General features: G+C 46.5%; 1 protein-coding gene and 1 pseudogene across 3 annotated transcripts in view; both read left to right on the top strand.

Moving 5' to 3' along the window:
• greb1l (GREB1 like retinoic acid receptor coactivator) overlaps positions 1-13,518 on the top strand; it is a 417,126-nt gene that overhangs the window by 88,762 nt on the left and 314,846 nt on the right. The window lies entirely within an intron of this gene.
• Positions 5,637-6,301, top strand: LOC140385581 (peptidyl-prolyl cis-trans isomerase-like; annotated as a pseudogene).

A 13,518-nucleotide genomic window follows, 5' to 3' on the forward strand; every position in this document is an offset into this window, starting at 1 on the left:
TGAAATAAAAGCCACCACCAAACAAATATTCCAAATCAACTTTGGTCAATTGACCCATTCAATATTTCATATAAAAGTTAACTAAATGGCCTTGTATGTTTAGTTAGTGCCTGTCCTCTGTGCGCCTTTGCATGATCAAATGCTCCCACACATTGCTGCTGCAGTTCTTGCAGCGCAGCTGGCCCCAGGCTGCAATAAGGGAAACTGCACGTAGCCTTGCTGCAGCTCTGACTCTACAAAGCCCATATTTAGACTGGACTGCCTTGGCATGGGTGATACCAGTCTGGGCTGGATGACTGCTAGGCAACGGCAAAGTCACTGGGGAGTGGCAGTGGCGTGAGGACAATGCAATGATTCTCTATCGATTTGTTTGATGTTGCTACTGATCCATGGTGTTCCATGGTGCCACTGCCTCAGCAATCCTAGCAGTGCTTTGGGGGGCATATGGCTGGACCCTGCAAAACTTGTTTAAGTACCTGTATCCACAGCTATGGTGGCAGGTTTCCGTGGCAGAAAGCTGCTCTTGCATGGCAACAAGCTGAGCTTGCATGACTTCAGTGTGAGCAATGTATGTAAAGTGTGAGTCAATATTGGCAGAGATTATTAGCAGATGAGCGAAAAGGTGATACTCAAATAAACAGTGCCAGAGGCCAGTGTTCATTTTTAAGGAAATGGTATTTGAAGGTGCGCTCGTTGACCATGTGATATTATTAAACCTTACGTGGCACTGAATCCAGGTGCAATCCATGATCATCTATCTGCTCCCCTGGCCTTTGCAGTACCTTGTCTTTTTTTAAATTTGTTTTTTGTGGGATGTGGGTTTCACTGGCTAGGCCAGCATTTGTTTGCCCATCCCTAATTGCCCTTGAGAAGGTGGTGGTGAGCTGCCTTCTTGAACCGCTGCAGTCCATGTGGTGTAGGTACACCCACTGTGCTATTAGGGAGAGAGTTCCAGGATTTTGACCCAGCGACAGTGAAGAAACAGTGACATATTTTCAAGTCAGTATGGTGAGATAGAGGACTTGCTGGTGCCCTGTGGATGCACCTTTCTCCTACTGTCCATCAGATAAATCTGTGGTGGTTGGGTTCGGACATAGGTCAGCAACCTGTGGCCCCATGTGGCTCCCTGCAGCCTGATGTATGGTTCTTGGTTGTCTCCCGAATGAACACATTTTCCAAACATTGACTACAAGGAACTTTCAGAGAATTGTTTCCCAATCTACTCCCAGTGCAGAAACATGAAATATAATTATCAGCTATCTAAAAATTCTTGTCTGTCGAATGCTTCACCAGGAAAAATGGGGTCCTGCACCATCACCTGTCATCCAATGATGTGGGTCCTGTGCAGACAGGCACATTAATCAGGAAAACATTGCACTCATTCTGGTCCTTGTTGGTCTGTTTGAAAAGCTTGTCTAAAATGGCACATTCTGATTGGTTGCCATATTTGGTACCTGATCGAGTGGTATTAATACGTTAGTGGTCTGTGAATGTGCGCTAATTAATCAACTGTAATGGAAGTGTGCTTGACGGCTTTAAATGCTGTGCTGGTAAGCATATATAGGCAGGCACATTCATCAATAAAAGTGTGCACTCTGGCCTTGGTGTTGAGGCTGTGTTGGTAAGCATGTAAGTTGCAGGCAGGCAGACTGATAAATCTTAAAGAAGCAAACTTACCTCCTTTCCTTTGAGAAATACTTTGGAAATGATTGCAAAGAAGAGAAGAGTTGTAAAGGAAAATCGTGAATTTCTAGTTGTAATGGATTGATTCCTCCACATTCATCTGAAATTGGACTAGCCTCCCTATATGGCTATCTAATTTGCAATGAGAAATTCATTGAGAATAAGAAATCAAGCCCTGAGAAGCATTTCACTAAACAGCACAGTGCCTTAGCTCAATTATATCCAGCTGGAGAAGCCTGAAAGTAAGCAATGGGGGAAGCTGAAGAACAAGGCAGAGACATCAAGGAACATTTTCGCTCAGTAGTTCAAACCATCAGATGGCTCAACTCCTGCTAGTTTTGTGGCTGCTCAAAGGATTGTGAAATGAGGAAAGCAGTTCACAGATGATGAATCATAAAAGACTGACTGAGTGATTCGGTATAATGATTTTAAAAACAAAAATGAAATTATTCAAAAAAATTTAAAGGTGTGTTTTTATTTGTGACAACCAGGGCATAGAACAGTGAGAGTGGGACCTAAATCTTTCAGTCTGCTCCTCTTCCTTCCATAAGACCATAAGACATAGGAGCAGAATTAGACCACTCGGCCCATCAGTCTGCTCCGCCATTCAATCATGGCTGATATTTTTCTCATCCCCATTCTCCTGCCTTCTCCCTATAACCCCTGATCCCCATCTATCTCTGTCTTAAAGACACTCAGTGATTTGGCCTCCACAACCTTCTGCGGCAGAGTTCCACAGATTCACCACCCTCTGGCTGAAGAAATTCCTCCTCATCTCTTTTAAATGATCGTTCCTTTAGTCTGAAATCGTGTCCTCTGGTTCTCGTTTTTCCTACAAGAGGAACATCCTTTCCACGTCCACTCTATCCAGGCCTCGCAGTATCCTGTAAGTTTCAATAAGATCCCCCCTTCATCCTTCTAAACTCCAACGAGTACAGACCCAGAGTCCTCAACCGTTCCTCATACGACAAGCTGTTCATTCCAGGGATTGTTCTTGTGAACCTTCTCTGGACCCTCCATGCCTTCCCTCCAACAATCGCCGTGCTCCCTTTAAGTACACACTTCTGACTCCACTGCACAGAGGGTACACCAGATTCTTTCTGCTCCCCCTGCTCCCCCAATGTGCATCAATCAGCGAGCTGTCCAAAATGATTTGGGTATTTATTGGTGCACACCTACCCATTATCCACCTGATTTGCATCACTGTTAAAAATCCTCCCCATATGTATTTTTAAATTTCTGTGGCATGTAGTGTTTATTTATATATTGTTTATTATAGAATATAACAATGTAATTTTGATTGTTAAAAATGCTGGTATAAAAAAATGCTGGTATAAAAATCCTATCATCAAAATTTCAGGCCTATCACCAAAATGTTCCCTCTTTATAAAAAGTACACCATCAATTCTTGCAGGTAGTTATTCCTGGAACTTTTGTGAAACAAAGGCTACGTGCTACTTAGTCATATGTACCAGCCTCAAGATGCTCTTCAGCAACTCAGCAAGGCTTTGAAATAACCTCCATAAACCAAGACTTCTGTCACCTCAAAGTACAAAGGCAGCAGGCACGTGGGAACATAATCACCTCCATTTCCACTTCCAAGTCATATACCAGTCTGACCAGGAAATACTACGCCACTACTGGGTCAAAATCCTTGAACTTTCTACCTAACAGCACCGTGGGAATACCCTCACTACATGGACAGCCGCAGTTTAAGAAGGTGGCTCACCACTACCACCTTCTCAAGAACATTTCGGGATAGACAATAAATGTTGGCCCTGCCAGCAAAGCGCACTGCCCATGAATGAATAAATTATTTATGTCCTTGTAAAAAATATTAGTTTTCCAAACACGCCAATGCTCTATCACTGCAGAACTGATACCTAACCTATTAATCCTGCAAAGCATTTAGCACACATCTTGAATGATTCACTTGAGACCAGGCCAAACTGCAGTTTATGTAAATATCAAGAACACCATGGACTTTTCAAGGTCGTACTGAACTTTTTGTTAAACTCTGACTATTGATTGACATGTTTCAAAGGTTAAACTAACTGGTGACAAAAGTAGCTAGTGGTTAATAGACTATCTAAATAACTTGCAGGTGTTGCTTTATACCATTGATATTGCCTTACAAAGGAAACTTTGTTTTTTGTTAATAAAGTTTCTGAGCACGAGAAAGAAGTCATACAGCTAATTTGGTCAAAAGTAGAAAGAATTAACATATTAAGCTAAGAGTTATTAATGGTATCAGTAGTAAACAAAATTCTTCACGTTCACATCCTTATATTTATGGTAGCAGCAGATTATGGTGATTAATTAGTAAAAATGTATGATGTTCATGGCTGCATATTTCATAACAGTAAATTGAAACTCAAATCAACCCACACAGCTTAAAAGTGAACCGGATGTAGAGCCAGAAAAGTTTACATAGCCACAAGATGTTAAAGGGATATTAAAACATTGAGAGCAAAAAATCCTCAAGTTCTAAACAAGCAAATCTTTCAATTAAAACAATTCAATTTGTATCACCAACAACAACAAATTGTATTTATACAGTGCCCTTCACAGAATAAAACATGCCAAGTCAAGAACAAAGAACAAAGAAATGTACAGCACAGGAACAGGCCCTTCGGCCCTCCAAGCCCGTGCCGACCATGCTGCCCGACTAAACTGCAATCTTCTACACTTCCTGGGTCCGTATCCCTCTATTCCCATCCTATTCATGTATTTGTCAAGATGCCCCTTAAATGTCACTATCGTCCCTGCGTCCACCACCTCCTCCAGTAGTGAGTTCCAGGCACCCACTATCCTCTGCGTAAAAAACTTGCCTCGTACATCTACTCTAAACCTTGCCCCTCTCACCTTAAACCTATGCCCCCTAGTAATTGACCCCTCTACCCCGGGGAAAAGTCTCTGACTATCCACTCTGTCTATGCCCCTCATAATTTTGTAGACCTCTATCAGGTCGCCCCTTAACCTCCTTCGTTCCAGTGAGAACAAACCGAGTTTATTCAACCGCTCCTCATAGCTAATGCCCTCCATACCAGGCAACATTCTGGTAAATCTCTTCTGCACCCTCTCTAAAGCCTCCACATCCTTCTGGTAGTGTGGCGACCAGAATTGAACACTATACTCCAAGTGTGGCTTAACTAAGGTTCTATACAGCTGCAACATGACTTGCCAATTCTTATACTCAATGCCCCGGCCAATGAAGGCAAGCATGCCGTATGCCTTCTTGACTACCTTCTCCACCTGTGTTGCCCCTTTCAGTGACCTGTGGACCTGTACTCCTAGATCTCTTTGACTTTCAATACTCTTGAGGGTTCTACCATTCACTGTATATTCCCTACCTGCATTAGACCTTCCAAAATGCATTACCTCACATTTGTCCGGATTAAACTCCATCTGGCATCTCTCCGCCCAAGTCTCCAAACAATCTAAATCCTGCTGTATCCTCTGACAGTCCTCATCGCTATCTGCAATTCCACCAACCTTTGTGTCGTCTGCAAAAGCATGTTATAAAATGTTATAACATCGCTTCACAGCATGTTATAAAACATTTTTTGACACCAATCACATGGAGATTTTGGGACAGATGGTCAAAAGCTTGGTCAAAGAAGTAGTTTTTAAGGAACATCAAGGAGAAAAGCGAGGTGAGAGGTTTGAGAGGTTTAGGGATGCAATTCCACAACATACGGCCTTGATATTGAGGACTGTTCTCAGTCCTCAATCTTCTGATAGTGAATGACTGCCAACCCTGATATAAATTTGTTTGGCAGCATGGGAATCTGAGTTAAGTTTTCTATCAGAAACTCTGATGGAGTGAATCCACATTGTAGTGGGGTAATCTATATGTCAAAAACAATGTTGGAAAGTTGTCATTTTTCTTCAGGGTTTTACTACTGCAGATGGCCCTTTCTGCCTCACTGTTAAGATTGTGATACCTGACAGCTCCCCCTCGGTGCCATGATGCCCGCTGCCCGCTATCTCCTGCATTGGTGCAAAGGCGCCAGTGCCCTGTGCAGGCAGCAGCTGGCGACTGCCAAGGGACCGCGATGGTGCAGCTCGAAGGCCGACTGCAATCCCCGGGTTTTCCTGGACGTTTCTGCGGGCGGCGAACCCCAGGGCTGGATCGTGATGGAGCTCAGGGCTGATGTGGTCCCAAAAACTGCAGAAAATTTCCGTGCCTTGTGCACTGGTGAGAAAGGATTTGGTTACAAGGGCTCGATATTCCACAGAATCATTCCTGAATTCATGTGCCAGGGTGGTGACTTCACAAAGCACGATGGCACTGGTGGGAAGTCGATCTACGGTGAAAAGTTTAAGGATGAGAATTTCAAGCTGGAGCACATAGGGGCTGGTATCTTGTCCATGGCCAATGCTGGACCAAATACAAATGGCTCCCAGTTCTTTATCTGCACTGCACATACTCCATGGTTAAATGGAAAGCATGTTGTATTTGGTAAGGTCGTAGAAGGCTACGAAGTGGTGAAGAAGATGGAGAAATTGGGCAGCGGTGAAGGCAAAACTAATATACTATTAGCATCATTAATTGTGGGCAGATGTGAATGTAATTCTGATTAAATATAACTTGATTGATTCCAAAAAAAAAAAAGATTGTGATACCTTCGGGAGCTGGTGAGCTGTTGAAGTCCACCATTCCTGGTAAAATGAATGAATTACTCATTAGCAAATTGTGACCTGTTGTCAGACGCCACCTAGTCCGGGATGCCATGGATTGCAAAGACGTCTTCCAATGATTGACTCATGGCTCTTGTGTGTAAATGCTTCACTTTGATCCACCAAGAGAAATAGTCAACAAGAAAGAGGAAGGACTTTCCGCTGTGTATGAATAGGTCTGTTCCCAAACATTCTCATGGTCTGGCAGGGAACTCATATGCAAAACGCATGAGAATCAAGCAGACTTTCTGATACAAAACTGGGCGGGGATAAGGACTCCCTCTGAACTGTTCTGTGCAGTGTGTACACCTGGCAATTTAAAAGCATCTCTTTAATTGCTCTTGATCTTCCCAGCCACTATGCAGTCTGGGTTTGCGCTCTGCACTTTGTGATGTCCAAGTGACCTTGGTGGATTCGTTGTAGAATCTCTGGCCCGAGTTGGGGGAGACGAGAGTGACCAACCACTCATCATACACTAGCATTTCATTAATAACAGTGAAATATTTCTGCTGTTAAAAGTAAATTTTCAGAACATTGCCTCCTGGATGCTGCAGTAGCTAACATTATAGGCAGTACAAACGGATGCGGATGCACTCTTCATCTCGTATCTGCTGCTGAAGCTTTTTGGAGATTGCCAGCAGTTGTGTCGTCTCCAGCTTGGAAAATGACTCGAGTTATCATAGAATCATAGAATTCCTACAGTGCAAAAGGAGGCCATTTGGCCCATTGTGTCTGCACGACCCTCTGAAAGAGCACCTTAACTCAGGCCCACTCCCCCGCCCTATCACTGTAGTCCCATAACCTGCACATCTTTGGATACTAAGGGGCAATTTTACCATAGCCAATCCACCTAACCTGCACATCTTTGGACTGTGGGAGGAAACCCATGCCGACACGGGGAGAACGTGCAAACTCCACACGGTCACCCAAAGCTGGAATTGAACCCAGGTTCCTGGCACTGTGAAGCAATGGTGCTAACCACTGTGCCACTGAGATCATTGAGCAGATTGCTATTGTGTATATCACAAGATGCTCATCTGTGGGACTGGACAATATGTCCGCAGTTGTTTGATGCTTTCTCTGGATGTACATTCTTGTATGCAAAACTCAGAGATGGAAAGGTAATCTCTGAATCCTGGGGGACATCCTGGTGAGTTCTTTTTTATCCAATAGTGAGACCAATGGTTTGTGATTTGTCTCGATGATGACTTTCAGCCCAGCAATATAGTCTGGATCTGTAGAAGTCTGGAATAATTGCCTTGGTTTTGTGTGGGTGTGCCATAATGCTACATGACCTAAGAACCGAATGGAGGTCATCGAGAACTCGCCCATATAATTCGGCATCAATTCTGCTACCTGCAAGCGTTTCAAGGTAGCCGTGAGTCTGCTGTTGCGTACCTCGATAAGTTATATTGAGGACAAGGTCGTCCTTTATACGGTAGATAATTTCTTTCAGGCCTTATAAGATGGCCAACATAATTTGCTGAAAAATCTAGGGTGCCACAGTAAGGCTGAAGAACAAACGATTAAAGCAGAATCTGATAAATGGGGTGAAAAAGATTGTCAACAACTTAGATTTTTCGTCTAATGGAAATTGCCAGAAATTGTTGGCATCAAGTTTTGAGAATGCCATGCTCTTGTAGAGTTTCATCAAGCTGTGTTCCACTGGGTGGATTTCCCTCGCCACTGATTTGTTGAGTTGTGTCAGTTCAATCCAGAGGCAAATTGACCTGTTTGGCTTCAGAACTGGGACCATCCCGGGACACCATTTTGCCGGCTGAGTGATGGGGGACCATGATCCCCATCCTGGTAATCTCATCAAGTTGCTGATGTACTCACTTCATAAGCCGGCGCCATGGTATAAACAAGCAACGTGGGTTTGGGATTGTTTTTCAGTTTTATGTAATATGTGGTCTTCAGTCACCCCAGCCCAATGAAAAGCTTTGGTAAATCCTTTTTAAAACCAGAACCAGATCCATGCTGATTAATCTTGTTGATCTTTTTTTCTTAATTTTTCTCGAAGAAGTTGAAGAACGGCTGGCACCTCCGGGCAAACCCCTGCTGCGATCCCCTCAAGGTGAATTTAATTTTCTCGAGTCTGAGAAACCCTGCCATGTCACTAACCCATACACCCGACTTTGGGGATTCCTAGTCCCTCCAGCCTAGTAAGATCCAGCTCCGGGTCACCAGGGAGGCAAAGGCCAGGACATCGGCCTTTCTGACCCTCTGGGCTCCCGGATCTTCTGACACACCAAAGATCGCCACCTCTGCACCCAGGTCCTGATATATTCGAAGTTCACTACCCTCCCAGGTAATGCGCCTAGTCTGCCTGGCCCACCTCATGATCCGCTCCTTGTCCAGAAAACGGTGCAAACGCACCACATTCGCCCTCAGCGGCTCGTTCCCCTGGGGCTTCCTCATTTGCGGCAGATGCGCTCAATCCACCTCCATAGCTGTACGAATGCACCCTCTCCTAGCAGCTTCTCTAGCATCTTCGCCACATACGCGCCAGAGTCGGCTCCCTCGCTTTCTTCCGGCAGGCCCACAATCCTAATATTCTGCCTGTGTGACTGGTTTGCCAGGTCTTCAACTTTCTCCTGGAGCCGTCTCTGATGATCTCGCATCAGCCCCGTCTCAGCTGCCATCGAGGCAAACGGCTCCTCATGTTCCCCCACCGTCTCCTCCATCTTTTGGATTGCCTAGCCCTGGGCTGCTAGCTTTGTTTCCATGCGGTCAACCACCGCCCTGATCGAATCCACCACCCGGGCCAGGTCCTCCAGATTCTCCTTGCATTGCTGGGTGAACTTCCCGTTCAGGAAGCCCACCAGTTGCTCTGTTGACCACTGAGCCGGCAGGGCTGCTCCCTGACCCTCCGCCATCTCCACGTGCATCGCACACACCTCACCAACTTTTGCACTCTGTTCCCCCCTTTTGCGACCGCGTCTGACCCTCAGCTCCATGCACCAGTGGTCACTCTCTTTTACAAACTCTCCTGCACCTTTTTGCCTCCTCACATCCACCCGTTAACCGGGGAAAAGGTCCGAAAAAAACGGCATGAGCGGGAACCACCATATGTGTGACCACTCACACCATGGCCACCATCGGAAGTCCTTGTCGATCTTTTTGGTGAGGTTGAGGTCGACACAGACTTTCCTGCTTAGGAAAGAAAATTCTTAGTTGTGGAGCACATATAATGTCTCCCGTATTTGTTTGTTTTTATATTGGAGTGTTGCTTGTTGACCTGGAGCTTGATGCATCCTGAACCTTACAACTGTGTTGCAGCTGGATCAATCATTGCATTACTTGCCGCAGTTCCTTATCCTTATTCCTTAACCTAGGATATCACTGGTCACTGCGTCTAACTTGAAATTTCTGAGGTAGCCATTTACAGATGTGTAATCTGGGATCCTCAATTTTACCCGAGAAGCATCGTTGGACTTCTTCTTGCTGTAGCCCATCTGTCTCATGGACATGTTTGGCATTCTCCACATGTCTCAAGCTTTTGGACCTACACACCTCTCCAAAGTGCCACAGGTGGTTGCACTGTTATTGCTGGATTTGCTGGCACCTGTGAGGTCTTTTGGCATCACATCACTGACATGGTCTGCTACCATCTTGTGTTTTTCTCAGGCATTTTTTTCTTCCCCTGGAGTCTTTGTGCCTTTTTGTTTTATGAGCTGGGCTTTTGAGGTTGCTCTGTACCATGGTTTAACTTCGCCACACAAAATGGATCGGTTTTGCTGGTGGACCTCCAATTGACAATTTTGGTGTTTTTTCCCAAAGCCTGATCTTCTGACGTCGGAGTACATCTAGAAGAATATCATCAGCCAATCCCATTACTATTCGGTCTCTTGAGCTCTTATAAATTAAGATAATCATATTCACAGGCTTCAGTCAATCTGTATAACTCATTTATGGAAGAGTTTACAGGTACCCTGGGCCTTTGGAATCTTGTTAAATTTTGCTCACTCCAAATTTTGTTACTTCTTGGGTTCATGAGGATGTCAAAGGACTAAATAACCTCTTCAAAGTTATCGGAAAATTAATTTATTCCTTGTCTGGTAATTATGTCATTGACTATTAGACCCACTGAACTTGTTCAGTTTTTGTTATCATATATCTTAAAAATCTTGTCTGAAGCGCCTGGCTGGGCCTTCCATTTGCCTAAATTAGCCTGGCAGTGTTGATTTACCATGCAGGGCATTTTTCAGCACAGGGAAATACATCTTTATTTGTTGTTTACAAGACATTGCAGCAATTGTTTTTTTCTACTCCCACGATTGTCCCACCCAACTGCATGACATTGGGGAGGATTCAGAGCAGATGGTGTGGTCAGCTGTGCAAAAGGCTGCAGGCAGATCAAGAAGGATGAGGAGGGATTGTTGTAACCTAGACTATCATTTGTGACTTTGCTTGGGGTAGGTTCAGTACTGCAGAGGAGTGACAACCTGGAGGGGTTTGAATATAAGGGTAGAATTTTGAGGGAGATGGATACTACCAATCTCCCCCCCCCCCCCCCCAAAGCAAAGTCGGCATGGAACCGATCTCCTCCACGCCAGACTGCCTCCCAGCCATAAAGTGCTGTGGGTGAGCTAAATAGGGGCAGAGTAGGACTTCCGCCCCTCACTGTTTTGCCGCAGGCCGGACACCATTTGCACGAGGCGCTGGATCGGGCGGCGTGTAACGTGATGAGAACGGCGCTTCCGTTGTACATCCACAGCCCGTGGGCCTGAGGACTCCCCCTCTGAGGCGTCCTGTGTCTCCATCTCGGAGTCGGAGTCCGCTGCCTCTGTCATCTCGGCGTCTCTATCTCCACGCGGTTCTGCACGACCTGCGCAGTCTTCGAGTGTGGCACCAGAGGAAGACTGTGAGGAATACTCTCCACTGTGTCTGGTCTCTGTGGCTGCAGAAATGAGCTCTGGGGGCGGGGAATCTTTTGAAGAGGTGGTCTTCTGGACCGAACGTAGTCTCCACGCTTGCGCTGGAGACAACCCTGGGCTTGCACCTGGTAAGAGATAGGGCCCATTCGGCGAAAGATAAGGCCAGGAACCCACTGGGCACCACCAGCAAAATTTCGAATGAACACTGGGTCACCGGGTGCAAACTGCCGAATTGGCCAATGCTGAGAAAAACCCTGTCCCTGCCGTTCTTGAGTGCGGCGTACTTTTGCGCCAATGTCCGGGAAAACCATTCTAAAGTGGGTGGGAAGTCTCCGGCCCATTAGGAGTTCCGCGGGAGCTACCCCAGTCATCGCATGGGGGGGTGGTCCTATATGAAAATAAAAATGAGCAAGTCTCGCGTCCATAGACCCGGAAGACTGCTTCATTAGGCCTCGTTTGAATGTCTGCACTGCGCGCTCTGCCAACCCATTGGAAGCCGGGTGGTATGGAGCGGTGCGGATCTGGCATATGCCATTCATCGTCATGAACCTCGCAAACTCCTCACTGGTGAACTGAGTGCCGTTATCCATTACCAGCACCTCGGGGAGGCCATGAAAGAGAAACACATCTTCTTGATTGTTGCGCAGGACGTATGCACCTCTAACCATTTAGACTGTGCATCGATTAATAGAAGGAACATGGATCCTTGAAAAGGGCCGGTGAACTCCGCATGCAAGCGCGCCCAGGGCCGCCCTGGCCATTCCCAGTGATGTAGGGGCGCAGCCGACGGAGACTTCTGATGCTCCTGGCAAATGGAGCAGTTTTGGGCCACCTTCTCAATGTCGGTGTCGAGGCCTGGCCACCAGACATAGCTCCGGGCCAACATTTTCATTTTGGTCACACCTGGGTGCCCATTGTGCAAGTCTGTTAGTATCAGCTCCTGCCCTTTTTCCAGGACAATCACACACGTCCCCCACAAGAGGATGCCGTCTTCCATGCTGAATTCTGACAGCTTGGAGGAAAATGCCCGCAACTCGCCTGGGAGCTGTCTATGCTGCCCACCATACAGGACTATGTGCCGAACTTTTGACAGGACTGGCTCCGTCAGGTCTACGCACGGATCTGTGATGCCATGACAGGCGAGGAGTCCATAAAATTTAGGGTTGCAACGACATGGGGCCGGTCGATAAAGGCAATCGGCTTAGTGCGTCGGCATTCGCTATCTGGGTTCCTGGTTTGTGCTCCAGAGAATACTCGTATGCAGCGAGCAACAAAGCCCAGCGCTGGATCCGTGCGGAAGCAATGGGCGGTATCGGCTTATCCTCTCTGAAAAGTCCCAGCAGGGGCTTATGATCAGTCATGATAGTGAAGTGGCGGCCATACACATACTGGTGGAAGCGTTTCACCGCAAAGACCACCGGCAGGCCTTCCTTCTCGATCTGTGCATGCTTCTTTTCCGCTGCAATCAACGTGCAGGAGGCGAAAGCTGTCGGCCGCTCAGCTCCGTTCTCCATCTTGTGGGACAGGATGGCCCCAATACCATACGGGGATGCAGCACACGTGATGAGCAAAGACTTTCCAGGATCATAGTGGGTTAGTAACTATGTTTTATCCACCAGAAAGCGGTTTCTTGTGGCTGACCCCAAACCCAGGTGTGATTATTCTTTAGCAGAAGGTGCAACGGGGCCAGCGTAGTTGCCAGATTGGGGAGAAACTTCCCATAATAGTTTACAAGGCCGAGAAAAGAACGAAGATGCGAAGAGTCAGTCGGGGCGGGGGCCTGTTGAATTGCGCGCACCTTCTCTGCGACGGGGTGCAAACCTTCGCGGTCCACCCGATAGCCCAGGTAGACTACTTCCTTCGCCTGAAAGACGCAATTTGTGCGACGTAAATGGACTCCAGCCTCTGAAAAGCGTCTACGGACAGCCTCCAAATTTTCCAAATGTTCCTGCTCCGACGTCCCTGTAATCAAAATGTCATCTAAGTAGACAGCGACACACGGTAAACCTCTGAAGATGCCCTCCATGATGCGTTGGAAAATAGCGCAGGCAGAGGATACTCCAAAGGGCAACCATGTATATTCATACAGGCCCTGGTGTGTATTAATAGCTACATATGGCCGGGAGGCAGGGTCCAGCTCCAACTGTAGATAGGCGTGACTCGTATCTAATTTCATGAACGAGAGTCCGCCTGCAAGCTTTGCGTAGGGATCCTCTATGTGAGGCATTGGATATTGATAGAGCTGGGAAGCCATATTCACAGTAAGCTTATA

Source organism: Scyliorhinus torazame, chromosome 11 (assembly GCF_047496885.1).
Source record: "Scyliorhinus torazame isolate Kashiwa2021f chromosome 11, sScyTor2.1, whole genome shotgun sequence".
Lineage (NCBI taxonomy): Eukaryota > Metazoa > Chordata > Chondrichthyes > Carcharhiniformes > Scyliorhinidae > Scyliorhinus > Scyliorhinus torazame.